Genomic DNA, 22,840 nt, shown 5'->3' on the forward strand with positions numbered 1-22,840 from the left:
CCAGTAATCGTAGAGCTATCTAATTGGGTGGGTTCTATCTGATTCCCAATGAGCCGATGTAGGTTATGGTAATTTCTGTTGGGACAAAGTGAACCCAACTGGTTATATGCCCCAATTAGTTATGTGCCAACGTCGCAGGGGGTATATTGGTGGGAATATCACACCGAAGTGTAACAGTCAACATGTAGTATTGTCTCACTGAACCCAAGTGAGTTGGTTCATAAGTCCCCCTTGCTTGAAAAATGACGTTTCGCTGGCCATGGCGTCCATCTTTTAACCAAATTAGAGGGACGTGGAAGCCACCTTCTTCAGGGCGATTGAGTGACCCCTGTAGTGGAGAGACCAAGAGAAAAACGAAGGTCAATTTATTCTCTTGGTACAGTGGTGTTTCCCTGCTGGACTTTATAGGGTATATTAGTAAAAAGGGGGAGAATGAATCAAAACCTAAAGGGAAATAATTGCCTATAGATAAATGCTAAAAAGTAAATAGAGGGGAGGACCTACTATGGGAGACAGAGTGAACTACTTGTAAACTCCTATCTCTAGTTAGCTGTGGTGGGCGTAAAAAATAAATATCTCACCACAGAAACCTTGTGGACACACTCTTGATCGTGCAGACTCTCCGGTCTAGGCATAGCAGGATACAGGACTGGTTGCTGTGCTTGGAGGGTAGGAGGAAGAACCAATCTCAACCACCCTGGTTTGAAGTGTGCTGATCGCGCTCCAGGAGTTAATGGCAAAACTCTGTTGGTATAAAAAAAGTGTTGCAGAGATGCTGAGGAGGGTGGGGATCAAAGAGGGAAGTGGATTTTGTCATGGAGAGTGCCGTTGTCTAGTGGTAGTTGTCTGGACAAATTCCAGGCTAATATGGCCTTGAGCTGCTGGCCCATACGGCTCCTGCAGATGTACGTGGGATGTTATCTGTGTAAAATAAATAAGTAAATGTAGTACCTGGGTCCGGAGGTTGGTTTTGCAATCAGTGCGTTCCTCTGGGATGAAGACCCCAAGTTGAGAGGGCTCAATTAATAAATTGCCGTGAGTCCTTCGTCATGCGTTTCTGTGGCAGGAGCGGCCAAAAAATGCAAAAACCTAATGTGCTAATTAGGCTGACAGTTTGTGTGTCTGTGTGAGGCTTAGCTCACATGTAAGTCATTCTCTTGTACAGAGTGTACGTCGCAATGAGCGCTGTCCTCCGGAGAGGTTGTGTGTATGTTTGTATCAAACCGTTACCTGAGGTTGGTCTGCGCCGTGTGCAGAATCTAATCTGTGTTGTCTGCCTGCTGCCGGGAGGAGTGCATGCGACGTCTCCAGAGCTTACCAGCCGCTGCTGTAATGAATGGAAACAAGGGCTGGAGGGGATGAGGGGTGTGTGTGTCTATCAGCCAATCAGGATGCCAAAGGGTTCAGAGTCCTGATTGGCTGTGTTGTAAGAAATGCGGAAGTGGACGCTTCCATTGTTGTTTAAGTCTACGAGCTTGCCGAAGTGTTCTGGGTTAGATTGCTTGAACATCCGCAAACGTTATGAAGGAGGCGGTCCAGAAGTAATGTTGGAACCATGGATGATAATGCGCGCGGCTGCTATGGCTGGCAGTATAAAAGTCGCGCAGTCCGATTCGACTATGAGCCAATCAGGATGCTGAAGGGTTCAGAGTCCTGATTGGCTGTGGTGTTTGCAATGCGGAAATGAGTGATGTCGTTATTGCTTGTGTCTCCGTGCTGTAAAAAAATGTCTGAGTTTTCTCGAACATTATAAAGGAGGCCACCCGGAGGTAATATTGGAACTTGAAATGATTATATGTATGGCTGCTTAACCTTGCAGTGTGGATGTCGCGTGATCCGACTCGCCCCTGAAGGGTATGTTTTGTGTAGTTTGCATGATCTGGTATGATCTTATTAGTCGTCCACGGTCGTATTGGTGCCTCTTGGGGGCTTAATATTGGAAAGTACTCGTGGGTCTCAAAAAAGGTTGAAGGGAGCAACTGGATGTTCTACAACAATTGATTATCTTTGTGGAAAAAGTTGTTGTTCATTTAGGCCGTGGGTCACAGAATCCATTCTGTGTATCCATCTGCATTCTAGATCTAACAGACGGCCCTGAATGTTAGGTCCACTGCGTACCCGTTCGATAACCCACCATTTGATGTCATGAGTATTGTGTTTTTTCTCCATATAGTGCTGTACTAGTGGAGATGTCATATTTGTGCAGCGGATTCTTGACCGATGCTCAGATATCCGTGTGCCAACGTTTCGCATGGTCTGTCCGACGTAGCGCAAATTGCATGGGCATTCAATGCAGTAAACCACTTGGTTTGTTTTGCAATTTGAAACATCATTTAGGATCCATGTTTTTGTTCCGATCTGAAATTGTTGTAATTTGGTGGTAAATTGGCATACTGAACAAGTTCCGCATGGATAGTGCCCTTTAAGTGGTCGCAGTTTCCAGATATTTTTCTGGGGATTTTTTATTGTACATGGAATGTACCAGATGTTCTCTCAAATTGCGTCCCCTCTTAAATGCAAATCTGGGTTTTTCCTGGTCTGGTAGACATAGTCTGACTATGGGCCAATATTTGTAGATGTTTTTTTTAATCTGAAAAGCATGTTGGCCATGAGTGATGGCACATGTGATTTGGTTGTTCTCTGCATCCCGCGTTTTGGGTGTAAGAAGTGAGTCGAGGCATGTGAATCGGGCTCTTTTAAGTAATCTTGCCACCAGTTTTTTGGGGTAGCCTCGTTGTCTTAATCTATCGCTTAAAAGGCTGGCATCATGGTAGAAGTTGTCCATGGAGGTGCAATTTATGCGAAGTCTTAAGAATTGCCCATAACGCAAATTTTCCTTGATATGTTGGGGGTGATCGCTTTGAAAATGTAACAAGGTATTGCGGTATGTGGGTTTACGAAAAGTGGTGCATATTAGTTTGCCTTGGTCATGTTCAATTCTTAAGTCCAAGAAATGAATGGAAGAATTGCTATATTCAAATGTAAATTGAATATCTTGACTACATGTATTACGCCAGGAGCAGAACTCTAGTAGGGCCTCCTCTGTGCCTTCCCATATGCATATCACGTCGTCTATATACCAACGCCATTGTTTGCTATGGTCTCTCCATCTGTTGACTTGATTGAGGACACATTTTTGTTCGAAATTGGCCATAAATAAAATTGCCAAACTCGGGGCACATGCTGCCCCCTTGGCGGTGCCTTTTGTTTGTAGGTAAAAGTGTTGGTTAAATTCAAAGAAGTTTTTACATAGGGCTAAGGTCATGATCTCAATAATTAATTCTGGAGGAGTTTTCATTTGGTTGTTTGTTGCAGTCAGATATTCGTACACACAGTCAATTGCGGTCTGTTGGGGAATGCTGGTGTATAATGCCTTAATGTCAAGAGTGACCAATAGCTGTTTTTAATGGTCAAAGTCTAGGTCTTCAAATAACTGGATGGTATGCATGGTGTCCCTGATAAATGTTTCTGTTTTTCTGCTAATGGGTTTTAAAAAGTGGTCAACGAATTTACATAAAGGTTCAAGTATGGACCCGCAACCTGACACAATAGGTCTTTCCGGGGGGTTAATCGGGTCTTTATGGATTTTAGGTAGGGCGTATAAGAAGGGTGTTCTGCCTTGTGTAGTCTGGAGAAATTCAGATTCTTTCTCTGATATCCAGTCCCTTTCTAGTGCAAACGAGACCATAGCTGTGATTTCTGTTTTTAAATCTTTGGTAGGGTCTTTTTTGAGTAATTTGTAACTCTCTGAATCATTCAAAAGTTCCATTATCATACGGAGGTATTGATCCGATTTCATAATTACGATCCCGCCCCCCTTGTCTGCGGGTTTGATAATGAGCTCAGGTTGCTTGGATAGTTCAGAGAGGGCTTCTCTTTCTTCTCTGGTAATATTTTGGTGTCCGGTTGGACTATTTCTCTTGCTCAGTACTCTGAGGTCTCGCAGGACACATCTTTCAAATGTAAGAAGATCATCTGGGACTTGATTATCCAAGGGAGTAAAGGTAGATTTGGGATGTAAACCTGTATCTTGGATGGTTTCTGTCTTCATGTTCCTGAAAGAATGAGCGTAATCTCACGGTGCGTAGGAACCTACAAATTTCCATCTCGCTGTTATACCAATCCGTGTTGCTGGTTGGTATAAATGATAAGCCCTTAGAAAGTACTGAAATTTGTGTAGCAGTAAGTTGAACCTTTGCTAAGTTGAAAATGGGTAATTCTTGATCTAGCTCTAAGTTTGTCTTCTCCTGCGTCTCGGCCGTCTGCGTTGGCCTTGAAAGCCGGGGTTCCATGGTGGGCGACCCCATTCTCCGCCTGTCCCTCCTCAGCCTAAAAAAGGCTCTAGAGGAGGTGGTGGATAATTCTGTGGTTGTGGTTGACCGAATTGGTTCTGTTGAAACGGGTTGTAGCCCCAATTTGAGTTACCACTTGATGTACTGCTGCTTGACCCTGAAAAGGTAACACCTCTCCTCCTTGGTCTTTGCTGTCCCGACTGGGAGTTTCCAGTTTGTTTAATATTCTTGGAATATTCTTCAGTTGTGTAGGGATATACTAGTTTGGTTTTGAACTCTTTAATATCCTTCTGTAGTTTATTAGTTTTCCTAGTTAAGGTGTTAGTTTTGAAAATGGCAAATTGTTTATTGATTGCCTCTATATGGTTTTTGGCGTCAGTAATGAGTGTGTTGTTTAAAAATTTTCCCTCTTCGTCTTCTAAGGATTTTTGAAGTTCTGAGCTAATCCTCTGTGCGGTTGTTACTGTAAGGACCATGAGGTCTCTGCTACATTTTGTAGCAATGTAACTGAAATTTGTGGTATATTCTTTGTCTTCTAGGATAAGGCCAGGTTCATTTCGAACAATCAAGCCGGTGGGGATGATGCTCGCGCTTAGATATTCTTTCAGAAAATGTCCATGTAGTTCTGTCCTAAAGACCTTTTTCTTAAGTTTTAAGATATCGTCTCCCGTATTAGTTGAGGACACAGGTGTATTCGGTGCTAAGGGATCAAAAAAAGAAGGTCCCGACAGTAAATCTAATGTCTGTTCTTCGGTGTAACTTAAAGTGGCATTTTCTGCCATAGTTTATGAGCAGCCTTGTCCTGATCCGCAGGCCATGCGAGAAAGTCTGCCCATTCAAGAGAATTGTGTGAATTTGTGTACTAAGGTTCGTTGAGGTCCAACGTTAAATCACTAGACTGGGTTGCTTCTACACAAGTGCGTAGGTGGGTGGGCAATTTTCTCAAAGTATTGAATCCTAGTGCCCTAATCCCTATGCTCACCTTACCGAAATGACAACCTATGGTTGTCTAAAATACAAAAACTGCACCCAAATATTCGGTGTGCCCGTGGTGAGAAGTAGCAGACTCGGGCACAAAATAAACTGGTACAAAGGAAGTAGTACTGCTACTAGAAAGGTTTATCCTGATTGTTTGTCATTGAATAAAGCATGACCAATTCATGATATCAAGGAACCTTAACTGTATTTACTAATAGAATATATCTTCAAAAAGATCAACCCAAAGAAAATGTCCAGAAGGAAAACCCACATACACTACAGGGGCTGTGAAAACAAATGACTTGTATTGGAAACACATCCTTACAAATATGTACAAAACATTTTTTCATTGATTACAAACAAAAACAGATCATAATGTTTACGAAAAAACAATGCAGCTTGAACATAGTGTTGTAGATAGAGATTCTAAAATGAAACATATAACAAGAAAAAAGAAAGTGAAAAGCAAAAAAGGTGTTTAGAATGTACAAGGAATATAGTACATATCTATATTAATTAACAACTTTTATTCTTTAGAAATATTTTAGTGAAAAAGAATTCCTGGGTCGTTCCAGTAATCTTAGAGCTATCTAATTGGGTGTGTTCTATCTGATTCCCAATGAGCCGATGTGTGTTCTGGTAATTTCTGTTGGGACAAAGTGAACCCAACTGGTTATATGCCCCAATTAGTTATGTGCCAACGTCGCAGGGGGTATATTGGTGGGAATATCACACCGAAGTGTAACAGTCAACATGTAGTATTGTCTCACTGAACCCAAGTGAGTTGGTTCATAAGTCCCCCTTGCTTGAAAAATGACGTTTCGGCAGCCATGGCGTCCATCTTGTAACCAAATTAGAGGGACGTGGAAGCCACCTTCATCAGGGCGATTGAGTGACCCCTGTAGTGGAGAGACCAAGAGAAAAACGAAGGTCAATTTATTCTCTTGGTACAGTGGTGTTTCCCTGCTGGACTTTATAGGGTATATTAGTAAAAAGGGGGAGAATGAATCAAAACCTAAAGGGAAATAATTGCCTATAGATAAATGCTAAAAAGTAAATAGAGGGGAGGACCTACTATGGGAGACAGAGTGAACTACTTGTAAACTCCTATCTCTAGTTAGCTGTGGTGGGCGTAAAAAATAAATATCTCACCACAGAAACCTTGTGGACACACTCTTGATCGTGCAGACTCTCCGGTCTAGGCGTAGCAGGATACAGGACTGGTTGCTGTGCTTGGAGGGTAGGAGGAAGAACCAATCTCAACCACCCTGGTTTGAAGTGTGCTGATCGCGCTCCAGGAGTTAATGGCAAAACTCTGTTGGTATAAAAAAAAGTGTTGCAGAGATGCTGAGGAGGGTGGGGATCAAAGAGGGAAGTGGATTTTGTCATGGAGAGTGCCGTTGTCTAGTGGTAGTTGTCTGGACAAATTCCAGGCTAATATGGCCTTGAGCTGCTGGCCCATACGGCTCCTGCAGATGTACGTGGGATGTTATCTGTGTAAAATAAATAAGTAAATGTAGTACCTGGGTCCGGAGGTTGGTTTTGCAATCAGTGCGTTCCTCTGGGATGAAGACCCCAAGTTGAGAGGGCTCAATTAATAAATTGCCGTGAGTCCTTCGTCATGCGTTTCTGTGGCAGGAGCGGCCAAAAAATGCAAAAACCTAATGTGCTAATTAGGCTGACAGTTTGTGTGTCTGTGTGAGGCTTAGCTCACATGTAAGTCATTCTCTTGTACAGAGTGTACGTCGCAATGAGCGCTGTCCTCCGGAGAGGTTGTGTGTATGTTTGTATCAAACCGTTACCTGAGGTTGGTCTGCGCCGTGTGCAGAATCTAATCTGTGTTGTCTGCCTGCTGCCGGGAGGAGTGCATGCGACGTCTCCAGAGCTTACCAGCCGCTGCTGTAATGAATGGAAACAAGGGCTGGAGGGGATGAGGGGTGTGTGTGTCTATCAGCCAATCAGGATGCCAAAGGGTTCAGAGTCCTGATTGGCTGTGTTGTAAGAAATGCGGAAGTGGACGCTTCCATTGTTGTTTAAGTCTACGAGCTTGCCGAAGTGTTCTGGGTTAGATTGCTTGAACATCCGCAAACGTTATGAAGGAGGCGGTCCAGAAGTAATGTTGGAACCATGGATGATAATGCGCGCGGCTGCTATGGCTGGCAGTATAAAAGTCGCGCAGTCCGATTCGACTATGAGCCAATCAGGATGCTGAAGGGTTCAGAGTCCTGATTGGCTGTGGTGTTTGCAATGCGGAAATGAGTGATGTCGTTATTGCTTGTGTCTCCGTGCTGTAAAAAAATGTCTGAGTTTTCTCGAACATTATAAAGGAGGCCACCCGGAGGTAATATTGGAACTTGAAATGATTATATGTATGGCTGCTTAACCTTGCAGTGTGGATGTCGCGTGATCCGACTCGCCCCTGAAGGGTATGTTTTGTGTAGTTTGCATGATCTGGTATGATCTTATTAGTCGTCCACGGTCGTATTGGTGCCTCTTGGGGGCTTAATATTGGAAAGTACTCGTGGGTCTCAAAAAAGGTTGAAGGGAGCAACTGGATGTTCTACAACAATTGATTATCTTTGTGGAAAAAGTTGTTGTTCATTTAGGCCGTGGGTCACAGAATCCATTCTGTGTATCCATCTGCATTCTAGATCTAACAGACGGCCCTGAATGTTAGGTCCACTGCGTACCCGTTCGATAACCCACCATTTGATGTCATGAGTATTGTGTTTTTTCTCCATATAGTGCTGTACTAGTGGAGATGTCATATTTGTGCAGCGGATTCTTGACCGATGCTCAGATATCCGTGTGCCAACGTTTCGCATGGTCTGTCCGACGTAGCGCAAATTGCATGGGCATTCAATGCAGTAAACCACTTGGTTTGTTTTGCAATTTGAAACATCATTTAGGATCCATGTTTTTGTTCCGATCTGAAATTGTTGTAATTTGGTGGTAAATTGGCATACTGAACAAGTTCCGCATGGATAGTGCCCTTTAAGTGGTCGCAGTTTCCAGATATTTTTCTGGGGATTTTTTATTGTACATGGAATGTACCAGATGTTCTCTCAAATTGCGTCCCCTCTTAAATGCAAATCTGGGTTTTTCCTGGTCTGGTAGACATAGTCTGACTATGGGCCAATATTTGTAGATGTTTTTTTTAATCTGAAAAGCATGTTGGCCATGAGTGATGGCACATGTGATTTGGTTGTTCTCTGCATCCCGCGTTTTGGGTGTAAGAAGTGAGTCGAGGCATGTGAATCGGGCTCTTTTAAGTAATCTTGCCACCAGTTTTTTGGGGTAGCCTCGTTGTCTTAATCTATCGCTTAAAAGGCTGGCATCATGGTAGAAGTTGTCCATGGAGGTGCAATTTATGCGAAGTCTTAAGAATTGCCCATAACGCAAATTTTCCTTGATATGTTGGGGGTGATCGCTTTGAAAATGTAACAAGGTATTGCGGTATGTGGGTTTACGAAAAGTGGTGCATATTAGTTTGCCTTGGTCATGTTCAATTCTTAAGTCCAAGAAATGAATGGAAGAATTGCTATATTCAAATGTAAATTGAATATCTTGACTACATGTATTACGCCAGGAGCAGAACTCTAGTAGGGCCTCCTCTGTGCCTTCCCATATGCATATCACGTCGTCTATATACCAACGCCATTGTTTGCTATGGTCTCTCCATCTGTTGACTTGATTGAGGACACATTTTTGTTCGAAATTGGCCATAAATAAAATTGCCAAACTCGGGGCACATGCTGCCCCCTTGGCGGTGCCTTTTGTTTGTAGGTAAAAGTGTTGGTTAAATTCAAAGAAGTTTTTACATAGGGCTAAGGTCATGATCTCAATAATTAATTCTGGAGGAGTTTTCATTTGGTTGTTTGTTGCAGTCAGATATTCGTACACACAGTCAATTGCGGTCTGTTGGGGAATGCTGGTGTATAATGCCTTAATGTCAAGAGTGACCAATAGCTGTTTTTAATGGTCAAAGTCTAGGTCTTCAAATAACTGGATGGTATGCATGGTGTCCCTGATAAATGTTTCTGTTTTTCTGCTAATGGGTTTTAAAAAGTGGTCAACGAATTTACATAAAGGTTCAAGTATGGACCCGCAACCTGACACAATAGGTCTTTCCGGGGGGTTAATCGGGTCTTTATGGATTTTAGGTAGGGCGTATAAGAAGGGTGTTCTGCCTTGTGTAGTCTGGAGAAATTCAGATTCTTTCTCTGATATCCAGTCCCTTTCTAGTGCAAACGAGACCATAGCTGTGATTTCTGTTTTTAAATCTTTGGTAGGGTCTTTTTTGAGTAATTTGTAACTCTCTGAATCATTCAAAAGTTCCATTATCATACGGAGGTATTGATCCGATTTCATAATTACGATCCCGCCCCCCTTGTCTGCGGGTTTGATAATGAGCTCAGGTTGCTTGGATAGTTCAGAGAGGGCTTCTCTTTCTTCTCTGGTAATATTTTGGTGTCCGGTTGGACTATTTCTCTTGCTCAGTACTCTGAGGTCTCGCAGGACACATCTTTCAAATGTAAGAAGATCATCTGGGACTTGATTATCCAAGGGAGTAAAGGTAGATTTGGGATGTAAACCTGTATCTTGGATGGTTTCTGTCTTCATGTTCCTGAAAGAATGAGCGTAATCTCACGGTGCGTAGGAACCTACAAATTTCCATCTCGCTGTTATACCAATCCGTGTTGCTGGTTGGTATAAATGATAAGCCCTTAGAAAGTACTGAAATTTGTGTAGCAGTAAGTTGAACCTTTGCTAAGTTGAAAATGGGTAATTCTTGATCTAGCTCTAAGTTTGTCTTCTCCTGCGTCTCGGCCGTCTGCGTTGGCCTTGAAAGTCGGGGTTCCATGGTGGGCGACCCCATTCTCCGCCTGTCCCTCCTCAGCCTAAAAAAGGCTCTAGAGGAGGTGGTGGATAATTCTGTGGTTGTGGTTGACCGAATTGGTTCTGTTGAAACGGGTTGTAGCCCCAATTTGAGTTACCACTTGATGTACTGCTGCTTGACCCTGAAAAGGTAACACCTCTCCTCCTTGGTCTTTGCTGTCCCGACTGGGAGTTTCCAGTTTGTTTAATATTCTTGGAATATTCTTCAGTTGTGTAGGGATATACTAGTTTGGTTTTGAACTCTTTAATATCCTTCTGTAGTTTATTAGTTTTCCTAGTTAAGGTGTTAGTTTTGAAAATGGCAAATTGTTTATTGATTGCCTCTATATGGTTTTTGGCGTCAGTAATGAGTGTGTTGTTTAAAAATTTTCCCTCTTCGTCTTCTAAGGATTTTTGAAGTTCTGAGCTAATCCTCTGTGCGGTTGTTACTGTAAGGACCATGAGGTCTCTGCTACATTTTGTAGCAATGTAACTGAAATTTGTGGTATATTCTTTGTCTTCTAGGATAAGGCCAGGTTCATTTCGAACAATCAAGCCGGTGGGGATGATGCTCGCGCTTAGATATTCTTTCAGAAAATGTCCATGTAGTTCTGTCCTAAAGACCTTTTTCTTAAGTTTTAAGATATCGTCTCCCGTATTAGTTGAGGACACAGGTGTATTCGGTGCTAAGGGATCAAAAAAAGAAGGTCCCGACAGTAAATCTAATGTCTGTTCTTCGGTGTAACTTAAAGTGGCATTTTCTGCCATAGTTTATGAGCAGCCTTGTCCTGATCCGCAGGCCATGCGAGAAAGTCTGCCCATTCAAGAGAATTGTGTGAATTTGTGTACTAAGGTTCGTTGAGGTCCAACGTTAAATCACTAGACTGGGTTGCTTCTACACAAGTGCGTTGGTGGGTGGGCAATTTTCTCAAAGTATTGAATCCTAGTGCCCTAATCCCTATGCTCACCTTACCGAAATGACAACCTATGGTTGTCTAAAATACAAAAACTGCACCCAAATATTCGGTGTGCCCGTGGTGAGAAGTAGCAGACTCGGGCACAAAATAAACTGGTACAAAGGAAGTAGTACTGCTACTAGAAAGGTTTATCCTGATTGTTTGTCATTGAATAAAGCATGACCAATTCATGATATCAAGGAACCTTAACTGTATTTACTAATAGAATATATCTTCAAAAAGATCAACCCAAAGAAAATGTCCAGAAGGAAAACCCACATACACTACAGGGGCTGTGAAAACAAATGACTTGTATTGGAAACACATCCTTACAAATATGTACAAAACATTTTTTCATTGATTACAAACAAAAACAGATCATAATGTTTACGAAAAAACAATGCAGCTTGAACATAGTGTTGTAGATAGAGATTCTAAAATGAAACATATAACAAGAAAAAAGAAAGTGAAAAGCAAAAAAGGTGTTTAGAATGTACAAGGAATATAGTACATATCTATATTAATTAACAACTTTTATTCTTTAGAAATATTTTAGTGAAAAAGAATTCCTGGGTCGTTCCAGTAATCTTAGAGCTATCTAATTGGGTGTGTTCTATCTGATTCCCAATGAGCCGATGTGTGTTCTGGTAATTTCTGTTGGGACAAAGTGAACCCAACTGGTTATATGCCCCAATTAGTTATGTGCCAACGTCGCAGGGGGTATATTGGTGGGAATATCACACCGAAGTGTAACAGTCAACATGTAGTATTGTCTCACTGAACCCAAGTGAGTTGGTTCATAAGTCCCCCTTGCTTGAAAAATGACGTTTCGGCAGCCATGGCGTCCATCTTGTAACCAAATTAGAGGGACGTGGAAGCCACCTTCATCAGGGCGATTGAGTGACCCCTGTAGTGGAGAGACCAAGAGAAAAACGAAGGTCAATTTATTCTCTTGGTACAGTGGTGTTTCCCTGCTGGACTTTATAGGGTATATTAGTAAAAAGGGGGAGAATGAATCAAAACCTAAAGGGAAATAATTGCCTATAGATAAATGCTAAAAAGTAAATAGAGGGGAGGACCTACTATGGGAGACAGAGTGAACTACTTGTAAACTCCTATCTCTAGTTAGCTGTGGTGGGCGTAAAAAATAAATATCTCACCACAGAAACCTTGTGGACACACTCTTGATCGTGCAGACTCTCCGGTCTAGGCGTAGCAGGATACAGGACTGGTTGCTGTGCTTGGAGGGTAGGAGGAAGAACCAATCTCAACCACCCTGGTTTGAAGTGTGCTGATCGCGCTCCAGGAGTTAATGGCAAAACTCTGTTGGTATAAAAAAAAGTGTTGCAGAGATGCTGAGGAGGGTGGGGATCAAAGAGGGAAGTGGATTTTGTCATGGAGAGTGCCGTTGTCTAGTGGTAGTTGTCTGGACAAATTCCAGGCTAATATGGCCTTGAGCTGCTGGCCCATACGGCTCCTGCAGATGTACGTGGGATGTTATCTGTGTAAAATAAATAAGTAAATGTAGTACCTGGGTCCGGAGGTTGGTTTTGCAATCAGTGCGTTCCTCTGGGATGAAGACCCCAAGTTGAGAGGGCTCAATTAATAAATTGCCGTGAGTCCTTCGTCATGCGTTTCTGTGGCAGGAGCGGCCAAAAAATGCAAAAACCTAATGTGCTAATTAGGCTGACAGTTTGTGTGTCTGTGTGAGGCTTAGCTCACATGTAAGTCATTCTCTTGTACAGAGTGTACGTCGCAATGAGCGCTGTCCTCCGGAGAGGTTGTGTGTATGTTTGTATCAAACCGTTACCTGAGGTTGGTCTGCGCCGTGTGCAGAATCTAATCTGTGTTGTCTGCCTGCTGCCGGGAGGAGTGCATGCGACGTCTCCAGAGCTTACCAGCCGCTGCTGTAATGAATGGAAACAAGGGCTGGAGGGGATGAGGGGTGTGTGTGTCTATCAGCCAATCAGGATGCCAAAGGGTTCAGAGTCCTGATTGGCTGTGTTGTAAGAAATGCGGAAGTGGACGCTTCCATTGTTGTTTAAGTCTACGAGCTTGCCGAAGTGTTCTGGGTTAGATTGCTTGAACATCCGCAAACGTTATGAAGGAGGCGGTCCAGAAGTAATGTTGGAACCATGGATGATAATGCGCGCGGCTGCTATGGCTGGCAGTATAAAAGTCGCGCAGTCCGATTCGACTATGAGCCAATCAGGATGCTGAAGGGTTCAGAGTCCTGATTGGCTGTGGTGTTTGCAATGCGGAAATGAGTGATGTCGTTATTGCTTGTGTCTCCGTGCTGTAAAAAAATGTCTGAGTTTTCTCGAACATTATAAAGGAGGCCACCCGGAGGTAATATTGGAACTTGAAATGATTATATGTATGGCTGCTTAACCTTGCAGTGTGGATGTCGCGTGATCCGACTCGCCCCTGAAGGGTATGTTTTGTGTAGTTTGCATGATCTGGTATGATCTTATTAGTCGTCCACGGTCGTATTGGTGCCTCTTGGGGGCTTAATATTGGAAAGTACTCGTGGGTCTCAAAAAAGGTTGAAGGGAGCAACTGGATGTTCTACAACAATTGATTATCTTTGTGGAAAAAGTTGTTGTTCATTTAGGCCGTGGGTCACAGAATCCATTCTGTGTATCCATCTGCATTCTAGATCTAACAGACGGCCCTGAATGTTAGGTCCACTGCGTACCCGTTCGATAACCCACCATTTGATGTCATGAGTATTGTGTTTTTTCTCCATATAGTGCTGTACTAGTGGAGATGTCATATTTGTGCAGCGGATTCTTGACCGATGCTCAGATATCCGTGTGCCAACGTTTCGCATGGTCTGTCCGACGTAGCGCAAATTGCATGGGCACTCAATGCAGTAAACCACTTGGTTTGTTTTGCAATTTGAAACATCATTTAGGGTCCATGTTTTTGTTCCGATCTGAAATTGTTGTAATTTGGTGGTAAATTGGCATACTGAACAAGTTCCGCATGGATAGTGCCCTTTAAGTGGTCGCAGTTTCCAGATATTTGTCTGGGGATTTTTTATTGTACATGGAATGTACCAGATGTTCTCTCAAATTGCGTCCCCTCTTAAATGCAAATCTGGGTTTTTCCTGGTCTGGTAGACATAGTCTGACTATGGGCCAATATTTGTAGATGTTTTTTTTAATCTGAAAAGCATGTTGGCCATGAGTGATGGCACATGTGATTTGGTTGTTCTCTGCATCCCGCGTTTTGGGTGTAAGAAGTGAGTCGAGGCATGTGAATCGGGCTCTTTTAAGTAATCTTGCCACCAGTTTTTTGGGGTAGCCTCGTTGTCTTAATCTATCGCTTAAAAGGCTGGCATCATGGTAGAAGTTGTCCATGGAGGTGCAATTTATGCGAAGTCTTAAGAATTGCCCATAACGCAAATTTTCCTTGATATGTTGGGGGTGATCGCTTTGAAAATGTAACAAGGTATTGCGGTATGTGGGTTTACGAAAAGTGGTGCATATTAGTTTGCCTTGGTCATGTTCAATTCTTAAGTCCAAGAAATGAATGGAAGAATTGCTATATTCAAATGTAAATTGAATATCTTGACTACATGTATTACGCCAGGAGCAGAACTCTAGTAGGGCCTCCTCTGTGCCTTCCCATATGCATATCACGTCGTCTATATACCAACGCCATTGTTTGCTATGGTCTCTCCATCTGTTGACTTGATTGAGGACACATTTTTGTTCGAAATTGGCCATAAATAAAATTGCCAAACTCGGGGCACATGCTGCCCCCTTGGCGGTGCCTTTTGTTTGTAGGTAAAAGTGTTGGTTAAATTCAAAGAAGTTTTTACATAGGGCTAAGGTCATGATCTCAATAATTAATTCTGGAGGAGTTTTCATTTGGTTGTTTGTTGCAGTCAGATATTCGTACACACAGTCAATTGCGGTCTGTTGGGGAATGCTGGTGTATAATGCCTTAATGTCAAGAGTGACCAATAGCTGTTTTTAATGGTCAAAGTCTAGGTCTTCAAATAACTGGATGGTATGCATGGTGTCCCTGATAAATGTTTCTGTTTTTCTGCTAATGGGTTTTAAAAAGTGGTCAACGAATTTACATAAAGGTTCAAGTATGGACCCGCAACCTGACACAATAGGTCTTTCCGGGGGGTTAATCGGGTCTTTATGGATTTTAGGTAGGGCGTATAAGAAGGGTGTTCTGCCTTGTGTAGTCTGGAGAAATTCAGATTCTTTCTCTGATATCCAGTCCCTTTCTAGTGCAAACGAGACCATAGCTGTGATTTCTGTTTTTAAATCTTTGGTAGGGTCTTTTTTGAGTAATTTGTAACTCTCTGAATCATTCAAAAGTTCCATTATCATACGGAGGTATTGATCCGATTTCATAATTACGATCCCGCCCCCCTTGTCTGCGGGTTTGATAATGAGCTCAGGTTGCTTGGATAGTTCAGAGAGGGCTTCTCTTTCTTCTCTGGTAATATTTTGGTGTCCGGTTGGACTATTTCTCTTGCTCAGTACTCTGAGGTCTCGCAGGACACATCTTTCAAATGTAAGAAGATCATCTGGGACTTGATTATCCAAGGGAGTAAAGGTAGATTTGGGATGTAAACCTGTATCTTGGATGGTTTCTGTCTTCATGTTCCTGAAAGAATGAGCGTAATCTCACGGTGCGTAGGAACCTACAAATTTCCATCTCGCTGTTATACCAATCCGTGTTGCTGGTTGGTATAAATGATAAGCCCTTAGAAAGTACTGAAATTTGTGTAGCAGTAAGTTGAACCTTTGCTAAGTTGAAAATGGGTAATTCTTGATCTAGCTCTAAGTTTGTCTTCTCCTGCGTCTCGGCCGTCTGCGTTGGCCTTGAAAGCCGGGGTTCCATGGTGGGCGACCCCATTCTCCGCCTGTCCCTCCTCAGCCTAAAAAAGGCTCTAGAGGAGGTGGTGGATAATTCTGTGGTTGTGGTTGACCGAATTGGTTCTGTTGAAACGGGTTGTAGCCCCAATTTGAGTTACCACTTGATGTACTGCTGCTTGACCCTGAAAAGGTAACACCTCTCCTCCTTGGTCTTTGCTGTCCCGACTGGGAGTTTCCAGTTTGTTTAATATTCTTGGAATATTCTTCAGTTGTGTAGGGATATACTAGTTTGGTTTTGAACTCTTTAATATCCTTCTGTAGTTTATTAGTTTTCCTAGTTAAGGTGTTAGTTTTGAAAATGGCAAATTGTTTATTGATTGCCTCTATATGGTTTTTGGCGTCAGTAATGAGTGTGTTGTTTAAAAATTTTCCCTCTTCGTCTTCTAAGGATTTTTGAAGTTCTGAGCTAATCCTCTGTGCGGTTGTTACTGTAAGGACCATGAGGTCTCTGCTACATTTTGTAGCAATGTAACTGAAATTTGTGGTATATTCTTTGTCTTCTAGGATAAGGCCAGGTTCATTTCGAACAATCAAGCCGGTGGGGATGATGCTCGCGCTTAGATATTCTTTCAGAAAATGTCCATGTAGTTCTGTCCTAAAGACCTTTTTCTTAAGTTTTAAGATATCGTCTCCCGTATTAGTTGAGGACACAGGTGTATTCGGTGCTAAGGGATCAAAAAAAGAAGGTCCCGACAGTAAATCTAATGTCTGTTCTTCGGTGTAACTTAAAGTGGCATTTTCTGCCATAGTTTATGAGCAGCCTTGTCCTGATCCGCAGGCCATGCGAGAAAGTCTGCCCATTCAAGAGAATTGTGTGAATTTGTGTACTAAGGTTCGTTGAGGTCCAACGTTAAATCACTAGACTGGGTTGCTTCTACACAAGTGCGTAGGTGGGTGGGCAATTTTCTCAAAGTATTGAATCCTAGTGCCCTAATCCCTATGCTCACCTTACCGAAATGACAACCTATGGTTGTCTAAAATACAAAAACTGCACCCAAATATTCGGTGTGCCCGTGGTGAGAAGTAGCAGACTCGGGCACAAAATAAACTGGTACAAAGGAAGTAGTACTGCTACTAGAAAGGTTTATCCTGATTGTTTGTCATTGAATAAAGCATGACCAATTCATGATATCAAGGAACCTTAACTGTATTTACTAATAGAATATATCTTCAAAAAGATCAACCCAAAGAAAATGTCCAGAAGGAAAACCCACATACACTACAGGGGCTGTGAAAACAAATGACTTGTATTGGAAACACATCCTTACAAATATGTACAAAACATTTTTTCATTGATTACAAACAAAAACAGATCATAATGTTTACGAAAAAACAATGCAGCTTGAACATAGTGTTGTAGATAGAGATTCTAAAATGAAACATATAACAAGAAAAAAGAAAGTGAAAAGCAAAAAAGGTGTTTAGAATGTACAAGGAATATAGTACATATCTATATTAATTAACAACTTTTATTCTTTAGAAATATTTTAGTGAAAAAGAATTCCTGGGTCGTTCCAGTAATCTTAGAGCTATCTAATTGGGTGTGTTCTATCTGATTCCCAATGAGCCGATGTGTGTTCTGGTAATTTCTGTTGGGACAAAGTGAACCCAACTGGTTATATGCCCCAATTAGTTATGTGCCAACGTCGCAGGGGGTATATTGGTGGGAATATCACACCGAAGTGTAACAGTCAACATGTAGTATTGTCTCACTGAACCCAAGTGAGTTGGTTCATAAGTCCCCCTTGCTTGAAAAATGACGTTTCGGCAGCCATGGCGTCCATCTTGTAACCAAATTAGAGGGACGTGGAAGCCACCTTCATCAGGGCGATTGAGTGACCCCTGTAGTGGAGAGACCAAGAGAAAAACGAAGGTCAATTTATTCTCTTGGTACAGTGGTGTTTCCCTGCTGGACTTTATAGGGTATATTAGTAAAAAGGGGGAGAATGAATCAAAACCTAAAGGGAAATAATTGCCTATAGATAAATGCTAAAAAGTAAATAGAGGGGAGGACCTACTATGGGAGACAGAGTGAACTACTTGTAAACTCCTATCTCTAGTTAGCTGTGGTGGGCGTAAAAAATAAATATCTCACCACAGAAACCTTGTGGACACACTCTTGGTCGTGCAGACTCTCCGGTCTAGGCGTAGCAGGATACAGGACTGGTTGCTGTGCTTGGAGGGTAGGAGGAAGAACCAATCTCAACCACCCTGGTTTGAAGTGTGCTGATCGCGCTCCAGGAGTTAATGGCAAAACTCTGTTGGTATAAAAAAGTGTTGCAGAGATGCTGAGGAGGGTGGGGATGAGAGAAGGAAGTGGATTGTGTCATGGAGAGTGCCGTTGTCTAGTGGTAGTTGTCTGGACAAATTCCAACCTAATATGGCCTTGAGCTTCTGGCCCATACGGCTATTGCAGATGTACGTGGGATGTTATCTGTGTAAAATAAATAAGTAAATGTAGTACCTGGGTCCGTAGGTTGGTTTTGCAATCAGTGCGTTCCTCTGGGATGAAGACCCCAAGTTGAGAGGGCTCAATTAATAAATTGCTGTGAGTCCTTCGTTATGCGTTTCTGTGACGGGAGAGGCCAGAAAATGCAAAAACTTAATGTGCGAATTAGGCTGACAGTTTGTGTGTTTGTGTGAGGCTTAGCTCACATGTAAGTCATTCTCTTGTACAGAGTGTACGTCGCAATGAGCGCTGTCCTCCGGAGAGGTCGTGTGTATGTTTGTATCAAACCGTTACCTGAGGTTGGTCTGCGCCGTGTGCAGAATCTAATCTGTGTTGTCTGCCTGCTGCCGGGAGGAGTGCATGCGACGTCTGCAGAGCTTGCCAGCCGCTGCTGTAATGAATGTAAACAAGGGCTGGAGGGGATGAGGGGTGTGTGTGTCTATCAGCCAATCAGGATGCCAAAGGGTTCAGAGTCCTGACTGGCTGTGTTGTAAGAAATGCGGAAGTGGACGCTTCCATTGTTGTTTAAGTCTACGAGCTTGCCGAAGTGTTCTGGGTTAGATTACTTGAACATCCGCAAACGTTATGAAGGAGGCGGTCCAGAAGTAATGTTGGAACCGTGGATGATAGTGCGCGTGGCTGCTATGGCTGGCAGTATAAAAGTCGCGCAGTCCGATTCGACTATGAGCCAATCAGGATGCTGAAGGTCTTAGAGTCACCAGCCCTTCCAGGGCAGCCTTGCCCAGGCAGCCCTCGGCTAAGGACCAGAGGCAAAGGGCAGCTCCTGAAGAAGCAGCTCCACTCCGTGTATGCCGTGTTCGCCTGGGATGCCTGACACAGATAATCTACAGCGGCGGGTAAGGTAAGTGTGGTGTAGGTGAGGAGTACAACCATTACTCTACTCAAGGAAACCTCCACTACTCTTATTACCTGTTTTCAAGCCTAATTATGTAAGGTAGCCATGTTGGCACTCAGTCTAAGTGTGTAAAATAGCTATACTCTAGATGGAGCCTAAATTATGTAGGCTAGTGTTAGGGAGAATTCTCCAAATGTGCTAATTTCCCTTACCTTTTGAGACCCCCAGCAACTGTGATGGATTTCTAGGATTTGATTTTTTACCTGGGAACAATGCAAGCCTTTTTTTTCCCCTCTTCCATGTATTTTGTGTGTGTTTTACTTTTGTGTTCTTTGGTTATGGGGTTTTAAAACAACCTCCATGGCATTATCCTCGATCTGTGTGTCACACAGCACCTTCAGTGCAGTGACACAGGGGTGTCTTTTAGATTCCCCAAAGGTTTAAATACCTTTCCTGGGACTGACTACTGTCTCCCAGGTCATGTGAAGTTAAATTGACTTTACTAGTCTCTTTAAATGTACTGACCTAGCACACCCTATCTTACTATAGAGTGCTGGAGGGGTTGCTTAGCTTCCCCTGAGTCAAAACACTCATGTAACAGTAAAATGTTACCTTTTCCTATTTTAAATGGCTGGTGGCAGTGGTTTAGATCAACAACCGTGATTTTACGCGACCGCTAATAACGGTAGCTCGAAATCAGGGGTAGCCATGTTTTTCAATATGGCGCCCCAGACCTATCTGTAAAAACAGACTCCGGTCATCTTTTTTTGCCATTTCTTTTAGGAAAAGTCCTTCTTGTGTTTGTCTATGCACGCCAAACAAGGTCTGGTCCCTTTGTTCGTGCCCTTTGGCGGGCTTCCATGCTGAAGCCCTCCTCTGGTGCCAGAGTGTCTGGGGTGGACAGGATGTGAGGGAGGTGCCCAAAACGCCCTGTGCTTAGTCTCCTAGGAGACCTGTATGCACTCTGGTGTGATTGGCCGGCTGGCTGTCCGGCAAGGACAGCCACCCTGCTGGGTGAGTGAAAGCCAGGCTGAATGAATGGGGGAAAACTGTTTAAAAGCAGGTCTCTGGGACTTGGAAAGCAGAGTCCACCACTGGAATGAAAGAACCGAAGAGGAGAGAAAGGAAGAGGACTGCTGCAACTCCTGGACGACCGGTGAAGCCCTGCTGCAGGTCCGAATTGCCCGAAACTCCGACGACAGAGAAGCCAATCAAGGTTAACTTCTTCCCTTGAGTTTGGTGGGAACAACCAACTCGCAAGCCACCTGGACACCATCCTATTCTGGTCGAATTTTCTTCAGAGTGCTGTTCAAAACCGGATAGCCAGAGGGAAGGAAACCAAGGGGACCTTAAGGCACTCACACATTAAACCGACGTCTTGCTACAGCTTTTGGCTTCTTCCCTGGGCAGTGCAGGAACCTCCCGATGTCCTCCTTCGTGTCCCCACGACTGAAGCTCAGGAACAGCGAGATCTGATCGAACTGCCAGAAACAGCTGCCTCAGCTACAGCTTTCTTCATTTAAAAGGCACTGTTCAAACGTGGTCCGGAAATCTTTTCGGCCATCGAGAAAGTGCGTGAAACTTTCCTCAACTACGAAGGCATGTCCTTCCCTAAACATTCGTCAAACTTTTCGCCTAGCCAAATTCTTTAAAATTCTGTGGCAAAGACTTAACCGTTATCTACCAGAACGGTGCTATCCTAGACAAATGACTCTGAACCATTGACTTTGGCGCAGGCCTGTTGAGAAGAATTGCTGGTTGTATTTAACTGAAACCCTTTACCCTGCCCATGAATGTATTTGGGCTGTCTATTCTTGTAACCCTGTCTTTTCCTCCCTTTTCTAAGTATCTGAAGTGCCGTTTTGCTCACACTTCATTTTTTAGCTAAACTTGTTCAATTACTTACCGGTTGGATTTTTGTGGTGTATAAGTGTGTGATATTGAGCTGCTTATGCTAGTGTAATGTTTTACAAATGATTGAGTAAATAAATGTGTATTCTTTTACTGAGAAACCTTGAGTAAGTGTTTACTTGAATCACTGTATTGGTTGGTTCTTGGTGTAACTTGTTCTACTGCTCACTTAAACTCTTGAGATAAGTCTGGCTGCTCAGCCATTGCTACCACTTTACTGTGTAGTACAGGCTTGTACCATAGGTGAAATTGTGCTTACACTTGTAGTCCTAATTGCCTGTAGTGTTCCCAAAGAGTAATGCAGGTGATTCTGCCTAATAGCTAGTCATACTTCTTGACCAAACTGTGGGTATAGCTTTGTTATATGCCCCTGCTGTTCTCTGAGATATAACTGCGCTGCACCCCATAGTTAGTCATTGTGTTCCGCACCATAGCTAATTTGTGTTGAACGTTGCTATGCCCTGTAACTAGCCATCGTAAGGTTATACGGACGGGAAGCACAACCATTACTGTGCTCCAGAAACCCTGCCACTCTTATACAATTACTATTCTGTAAACGGTGCTGACATATTTGGCCTCTGAGAATGTGCTACCCTCTAGAGTCAGCCATTGTGATACGCTTCATAGTTGCCCTTTGTACTGAATTGTGGAAGGAAATGTGTTGCACCTACATTTATACTGAGGGACAGACGTCTTGCAGGATTTAGATGTATTTTGCGGGAAATTAAATGTGTTGCACCCAAATGTATTTTGGGGGCAGGAAATGCGTTACAACAGACATATTAGGAAGATTAGCCATGCGTTTTATTTGGATAGATCTTTGAAGAATAGCCATGTATCACATTTAGCTAGATGCAAAGAATAACCATACATCACATCTAGATAGAATTGATAAGATTAGCCATGTGTCACATCTACATAGAACTGTGAAGATTAGCCATGCGTCACATTTAGGTAGATTTGCAAAGTATAGCCATGAGCCACTTCTAGATAGAATTGGTAAGATTAGCCATGGGTCACATCTAGATTAAATTGTGAAGATTAGCCATGCGTCACATCTAGATAGAATTTTGAAGATTAGCCATGTGTCTCATTTAGTAAGAATTGTGAAGATTAGCCATGCGCCACATCTAGATAGAATTGTGAAGATTGGTCATATGTCACATTTACATAGAATTGTGACTATTAGCCATGTGTCATATTTAGATAGATTTGCGAAGACGAGCCATGTGGCACATCTAGATGGGATTCTGAAGATTAGCCATGCGCCACATCTAGACAGAATTGTGAAGATTAGCCATGCGTCACCTTTAGGTAGAATTGTGAAGATTAGCCATGCGTCACATTTAGGTAGACTTGTGAAGATTAGCCATGCGTTACATTTACATAGAATTGTGAAGATTAGACATGCATCACATTAGCCAAGGTGCTCTCTGATCAAGGCATGCTACCCTGATCTGCGTGGGAATTGATGCCATTAACTCCTTCACCCGGGGCGCAGTATCAAATATGCTTGGGTAGGACTTGCTCTTTTTCTCTTGCAGGTATGCACTACGCTCCACAATCAGATGAGCTCCCTAGCAGTCTTAGCTCTCGGAAGGGAGTATAATACG

The 22,840-nt window shown here is 42.9% G+C and overlaps 1 protein-coding gene across 1 annotated transcript in view; it reads left to right on the top strand.

Moving 5' to 3' along the window:
- LOC138493169 (disintegrin and metalloproteinase domain-containing protein 9-like) overlaps positions 1–22,840 on the top strand; it is a 4,098,706-nt gene that overhangs the window by 3,313,092 nt on the left and 762,774 nt on the right. The window lies entirely within an intron of this gene.

Source organism: Ambystoma mexicanum, chromosome 10 (assembly GCF_040938575.1).
Source record: "Ambystoma mexicanum isolate Mex_15411 chromosome 10, UKY_AmexF1_1, whole genome shotgun sequence".
In the NCBI taxonomy this organism is placed as follows: Eukaryota; Metazoa; Chordata; class Amphibia; order Caudata; family Ambystomatidae; genus Ambystoma; species Ambystoma mexicanum.